This window comes from Hordeum vulgare, chromosome 2H, assembly GCF_904849725.1.
Source record: "Hordeum vulgare subsp. vulgare chromosome 2H, MorexV3_pseudomolecules_assembly, whole genome shotgun sequence".
In the NCBI taxonomy this organism is placed as follows: Eukaryota; Viridiplantae; Streptophyta; class Magnoliopsida; order Poales; family Poaceae; genus Hordeum; species Hordeum vulgare.
In genome coordinates this window covers 546,137,494-546,145,095 of record NC_058519.1, presented here as the reverse complement: position 1 = coordinate 546,145,095, position 7,602 = coordinate 546,137,494, and the positions used below count along the sequence as shown (strand labels likewise).

At 45.2% G+C, this 7,602-nt stretch overlaps 1 pseudogene; it reads left to right on the top strand.

Annotated features, from left to right (window-relative positions):
* The first annotated feature begins 6,266 nt into the window (after positions 1 to 6,266).
* Positions 6,267 to 6,607, top strand: LOC123431398 (annotated as a pseudogene).
* Positions 6,608 to 7,602: the final 995 nt, after the last annotated feature.

The window sequence follows — 7,602 nt, the reverse complement described above, 5'->3', positions numbered from 1 at the left end:
TTGTGCATGATTCACATTAGTTGTGTGAGGATGATGGAGCATAGCCACACTATATGATTTTTTAGGGATAACTTTCCTTGGCCTTGTTATTTTGAAAGTTCATGATTACTTTTCTAGTTTGCTTGAAGTATTATTGTTTTCATGTCAATAGCAAACTATTGTTTTGAATCCTACGGATCTGAACATTCATGTCACGTGAAAGAAGTTGCAAAAGACAACTATGCTAGGTAGCATTCCACATCAAAAATTCATTCTTTATCACTTCCCTACTCGAGGACAAGCAGGAGTTAAGCTTGGGGATGCTTGATACGTCTCCAACGTATCTATAATTTTTGATGGTTTCATGTTATTATCTTGTCAAACTTTGGATGTTTTGCATGCCTTTTATATATTTTTTGGGACTAACTTATTAACTCAGTGCCAAGAGCCAGTTCCTGTTTTTTCCATGTCTTTTACCCCTTTCAGAGGAGAATTTGAAACGGAGTCCAAACGAATAAAATCCCCTAAAAGATTTTTTTTGTAACAGAAGAAGATCGGGAGACCTGAGAGCCAAGGAAGGGGGTCCCCAGGGGCCCCACAAGCCCCCTAGCCGCGGCCAGGGGGGAGGTCACGACCCCCTGGCTTGTGGGCCCCGTGGACCTCCTCTGCCCTAGGTTTTGCGCCTATATATTCCCAAAAATTCCATAAAAAATCAGGAGATCATCGAAAGTACTTTTCCGCCGCCGCAAGCTTCTGTCTCCGCAAGATCCCATCTGGGGCACGTTCTGGTGCCTTGCCGGAGGGGGGATTCGGACATGGAGGGCTTGTTCATCAACACCATGACCTCTCCAATGATGTGTGAGTAGTTCACCATAGACCTACGGGTCCATAGCTAGTAACTAGATGGCTTCTTCTCTCTCTTGGATCTTCAATACAAAGTTCTCCATGATCTTCATGGAGATCTATTCGATGTAATCTTGTTTTGCGGTGTGTTTGTAGAGATCCAATGAATTGTGGATTTATGATCAGATTATCTATGAATCTTATTTGAGTTTCTCCTGATCTCTCTTATGCATGATTTCATATCCTTGTAATTCTCTTCGAGTTGTGGGTTTTGTTTAGCCAACTAGATCTATGATTCTTGCAATGGGAGAAGTGCTTGGTTTTGGGTTCATACCGTGCGGTGACCTCACCCAGTGACAGAAGGGGTAGCAAGGCACGCATCATGTTGTTGCCATAAAGGGTAAAAAGATGGGGTTTTCATCATTGGTTTGAGATTATCCCTCTACATCATGTCATCTTGCTTAAGGCGTTACTCTGTTCGTCATAACTCAATACACTAGATGCATGCTGGATAGCGGTCGATGTGTGGAGTAATAGTAGTGTATGCAGAAATTATTGGTCTACTTGTCTCGGACGTGATGCCTATAAGTATAACCATTGCCTTAGATATCGTCATGACTTTGCGCGGTTCTATCAATTGCTCGAAAGTAATTTGTTCACCCACCGTGATATTTGCTATTTTGAGAGAAGCCTCTAGTGAACACTATGGCCCCCGGGTCTACTCCACACCATATTTTCAGCCTTACACTTTTTACTTCGTTGCACTTTCCGCCTTCAGATCTCACTTCGCAAACAATCTTGAAGGTATTGACAACCCCTTTAAAGTGTTGGGTGCAAGCTCTTTTGTGTTTGCGCATGTACTCTGGACTTGACGAGATTCTCCTACTAGATTGATACCTTGGTTCTCAAACTGAGGGAAATACTTACTGCTCCTATGCTGCATCACCCTTTTCTCTTCAAGGGAAAAGCAACGCAAGCTCAAGAGACGACAGAAGGATCTCTGGCACCACTGCCGGGGAAGGACTTTTGTTGTCGTAGCAGAGCTCTATGGCGTTTGTAATATTACATGTGGACGACATATTGCTGATTGGAAACAACGTGGAGCTTTTGGAGAGCATAAAATGTTACTTGAATAAAAGTTTCTCTATGAAGGGCCTAGGAGAAGCTGCTTACATTCTAGGCATTAAGATCTATAGGGATAGATCGAAACGTGTGATAGGACTTCCACAAAGCACATACCTTGATAAAGTTTTGAAGAAGTTCAAAATGGATCAGTCCAAGAAAGGGTTCTTGCCAGTGTTACAAGGTATAAAATTGAGTAAGACTCAATGCCCAGCAAATGCGGAAGATAGAAAGACAATGAGTTCCGTCCCCTACGCTTCAGTCGTAGGATCTATCATGTATGCAATGTTGTGCACTAGACCAGACGTCAGCTTGGCCATAAGTATGCCAGGCAGGTTTCAGAGTAATCCAGGAGTGGATCACTGGACGGCGGACAAGAATATTCTGAAGTACCTGAAAAGGACTAAGGAAATGTTTCTCGTGTATGGAGGTGACAAGGAGCTCGTCGTAAAAGGTTACGTCGACGCAAGTTTTGACACCGATCCGGATGACTCTAAGTCTCAAAATGGATATGTATTTATTCTTAATGGGGGTGCGGTAAGCTGGAGCGGTTCCAAGCAGAGCGTCGTAGAAGATTCTACATGTGAAGCGGAGTACATGGCTGCCTATGAGGCGGCAGAGGAGGGTGTCTGTATGAAGCAGTTCATGACAGATCTTGGAGTTGTGCCGAGCGCACTAGATCCATTAACTTTGTTATGTGACAACTTCAACCTCATCCACGACTACGTAGAGTGAGAGGACGTGAATATTTGCAAAGTGCACACAGATCTGAATGTAGCAGACCCGCTGACTAAACCTCTTCCACGGGCAAAACATGATCAACCCCAGAATTGTATGGGTGTTTGATTTATTATGATGTAAATCGCATGGCGATGTGAGGACTAGGTTATTGACTCTAGTGCAAGTGGGAGACTGTTGGAAATATGCCCTAGAGGCAATGATAAATAATTATTATTATATTTCCTGTTTAAAGATAATCGTTTATTATCCATGCTATAATTGTATTGAATGAAAACATAGATACATGTGTGGATAAATAGACATAACAATGTCCCTAGCAAGCCTCTAGTTGGCTAGCCAGTTGATCAAGGATAGTCAAGGTTTTCTGACTATGTGCAAAGTGTTGTTGCTTGATAACTCGATCACCTCATTAGGAGAATCATGTGATGGACTAGACCCAAACTATGAACGTATAATATTGTTCGTGTCATTTTATTGCTATTGTTTTCTGTGTGTCAAGTATTTGTTCCTATGACCATGAGGTCATATAACCCACTAGCACCGGAGGGATACCTTGTGTGTATCAAACGTCACAACGTAACTGGATGACTATAAAGGTGCTCTACAGGTATATCCAAAGGTGTCCGTTGGGTTAGTATGGATCAAGACTGGGATTTGTCACTCCGTGTGACGGAGAGGTATCTCGGGGCCCACTCGGTAATACAACATCACACACAAGCCTTGCAAGCAATGTGACTTAGTGTAAGTCACGGGATCTTGTATTACGGAACGAGAAAAGAGACTTGCCGGTAACGAGATTGAAATAGGTATGCGGATACCGACGATCGAATCTCGGGCAAGTAACATACCGAATGACAAAGGGAATGACATACGGGATTGCCTGAATCCTTGACACTGAGGTTCAACCGATAAGTTATTCGAAGAATATGTAGGATCCAATATGGGCATCCAGGTCCCGCTATTGGATATTGACCGAGGAGTACCTCATGGCATGTCTGCATAGTTCTCGAACCCGCAGGGTCAGCACACTTAAGGTTTGACGATGTTTTATTATAGTTGAGTTATTTGTGTGGTTACCGAATGTTGTTCGGAGTCCCGGATGAGATCACGGACGTCATGAGGGTTTCCCGAATGGTCCGAAGACGAAGATTGATATATAGGATGACCTCATTTGATTGCCGGAAGGTTTTCGGGCATTACCGGGAATGTACCGGGAGTGACGAATGGGTTCCGGATGTTCACCGGGAGGGGGCCAACCCACCCGGGGAAGTCCATAGGCCCTAGGGGTGGCACACCAGCCTTTGATGGGCTGGTGGGACAGCCCAATAATGCCTATGCGCAAGGGATAATAAAATCAAAGAGAAAAGAAAAAAAGAGGTGGGAAGGAAGGGAAGGACTCCACCTTCCAATCCTAGTTGGACTAGGATTGGAGGTGGACTCCTCCACCTCCTTGGCAGGCGCACCCTTGGGGTCTTGGACCCCAAGGCAAGCCTCCCCTCCCCTCCTCCTATATATAGTGGAGTTTTAGGGCTGATTTGAGACAACTTTTGCCACGGCAGCCCGACCACAAACACCACGGTTTTTCCTCTAGATCGTATTTCTGCGGAGCTCGGGCGGAGACGTGCAGGAGTAGATCCTTCACCACCACCGGAGCACCGTCATGCTGCCGGATAACTCATATACTTCTCCTTCTTGCTTGCTGGATCAAGAAGGCCAAGATAATCGTCGACCTGTACGTGTGCTGAACGCGGAGGTGCCGTCCGTTCGACACTAGATCGGAGCGGATCGTGGTACGGATCGCGGGACGGTTCGTGGGACGGTTCGCGGGGCGGATCGAGGGACGTGAGGACGTTCCACTACGTCAACCACATTTCTTAATGCTTCGTACTGTGGGATCTACAAGGGTATGTAGATCCAGATCTCCTCTCATAGATGGGCATCACCATGATAGGTCTTTGTGCGTGTAGGAAATTTTTTGTTTCCCATGCGACGTTCCCCAACACCATCTGTACTTAGCAGTCTTACGACCATCAAGTAGTTCTTCCAAAGTCCACCCTTTGTTTTCATACATGGATCCTCTCTAGATTTCATGCCCTCCAGCTATTTGTCGGAATCTGGGCCCACCATCGCTTCTCTATAGCTCGTAGGTTCATTGTTGTTCAACAACATGACCTCCAAGACAGGGTTATCGTACCACTCTGGAGCAGTATGTGACCTTGTCAACCTACGAGGTTTGCAGTAACTTGATCCGAAGCTACATGATCACTATCATCAGCTTCCACTTCAATTGGTGCAGGCGCCACATGAACAACTTCCTGTGCCCTGCTACATACTGGTTGAAGTGATGGTTCAATAACCTCATCAAGTTTCCACCATCCTCCCACTCAATTCTTTCGATAGAAACTTTTCCTCGAGAAAGGACCCGTTTCTAGAAACAAACACTTTGCTTTCGGATCTGAGATAGGAGGTATACCCAACTATTTTGGGTATCTTATGAAGATTCATTTATCCGCTTTGGGTTTGATCTTATCAGGCCAAAGCCTTTGGACATAAGCATCGTAGTCCCAAACTTTTAAGAAACGATAGCTTAGGTTTCTCCAAACCATAGTTCATACGGTGTCATCTCAACGGAACTATGTGGTGCCCTATTAAAGTGAATGTTGTTGTCTCCAATGCATAACCCAAAACGATAGTGGTATTTTGATAAGAGACATCATATTATGCGCTATATCCAATAGGGCGCGGCTATGCGTTCGGACACACCATCACACTGTGGTGCTCCAGGTGGCATGAATCGCGAAACAATTTCCACATTGTCCTAACTATGTACCAAACTCACAACACAGATATTCATCTCTATGATCATATCGTAGACATTTTATCCTCTTGTCACGACGATCTTCACTATGAAATAGCTTTGAACTTTTCAATATTTCAAACTTGTGATTCATCAAGCAAATACTCCTGTATCTACTCAAATCGTCGGTGAAGTAAGAACATGACGATATCCACTGCGTGCCTTAGCACTCATTGGACTGCACACATCAAAATGTATTACTGCCAACAAGTTACTTTCTTGTTCCATCTCACTGAAAAAAGGAGACCTTCAGTTATCTTGCCCATGTGGTATGATTTTCATGTCTCAAGTGATTCCAAATCAAGTGAGTCCAAACGATCCATCTGCATGGAGTTTCTTAAGGATATAAATGACGCTGGGACCCACTAGTCCCACATATGCCATCCACCAAAAAATCTTAAGTGTCTTTTGTGGACACCCAAAAAAATTAACTGGCATATATGGGTAGCCCAAAAAACCCATCTAACCAGTGCCAGTCCACAACTTTCACCGCAACCGTAGCACGCAAGCACAACTTCGCCATGCCCTAGTTCGCCGCCATCTCCACTGCATCGTGCCACGCTGCACTCTGCGAGCGCCTGCTTTTCTGCCAAGCCAGCGTCGAGGGCCAAGGTGACAGATCCTATAGCCTGCTCCGCCGCCTCCGACTTGGTTCGTCTGTCTCCTGCGCCCCGGCGCTGGATTCGCTCGCCAAATTTTTCGGCTCCATGTCGCTGTCGTCTCCATGGTCGCCGCGATGCTCAATCCCGATGACCTCCTCCCGGCCTCCTGCGACAAGGCTGTGTCTGTGTTGGCCGCCTTCGCATCCTCTCAAGGCGAGCAGACACCCATCTCCACGAGGAAGGCGAGCGCGCACCGCCCCGCGCTCCTCATTCAGGGTCGCTGGCCCTGACACTGTCGCAGCAGCCTCTTCCTCTCCAGCATCTCGTTGTCGGCTGCATCCGGTATGGCCTCGGCCTCCTGCTACTAGCTGCTGGTGCACGTCCTTCTCCATACTTCTATCTAGTGCGGTCCTTTTGCACTCTACAGCTGGCCCATCTTCAATGTCTGAAGTTTTACTTGTGACGGTACACAACTGCTGGTTGTAGCTTGAACTAGAGCAGAAAAATTGTGTCGAGGTAGCAGGTGGATGGTGATGTTGGTGCCTTTCTCTTGTATTGTTGTTGGTGATGGCTGCAATTTTATTCCACCTTCCTATTCTGCAATTGTGCTTCCCCTCTGCGTGATGATTCTGTTGCTTACCACAAGGTGCACTGTGGTTTGGCTTGAACTAGAGCAGAAATATGTTGTTGCTGAGAGTAGCCTGGTGCCTTAATTTAGAGTATCTGAGACAATCTAAGTTGTAGAGAAATGTTGTATCTAGAGAGATTCAGAGCATTCATGTACAGTCGATTTTGCGGACAGCAATTAACTTTATACACAATTGATTTTGAGACTAGCTTCATAAAAGTTTATGCGGTAGTATATGGACATCACATGTCCCACATAAAAATTAACTGGGCAACCATGTAATCCCACATAAACACTAATGGCCAATATGAGCAAGTCCCACAACGTCCAAGGAGCTGACCACTTACATCCTGAGAGTTTTCTCATGCGTTTATACCAATAGGCATGGTCTGCATGTCTCAAACGTTTCAAAAATGAGTGAGTACCAAGATCCATCAGCATGGAGTTTCTTCATGCACTTTATACCAACATGACTCAAGCGGCAGTGCCACGAGTAAGTGGTACTATCATTACTACTTTGTATCTTTTGGCATCAATATTACGAACACCAAATAAACACTAATCCCGATGGTAGAGGGAGCGTGCGATGTTGATCACATCAACCTTGGAAACACTTCCAACACATCGTCACAACGCCTTTAGCTAGTACCTGTTTATTTCGTAGCTTTTATTTCGAGTTACTAACACTTAGCAAACAAACCGGTATCTAATACCCTCGTGCTAGTAGGAGTACTAGTAAAGTACACATCAATATCATGTATATCCAATATACTTCTGTCGACTTTGCCAGCCTTCTCATCTACCAAGTATCTAGGGTAGTTCCTCTTCAG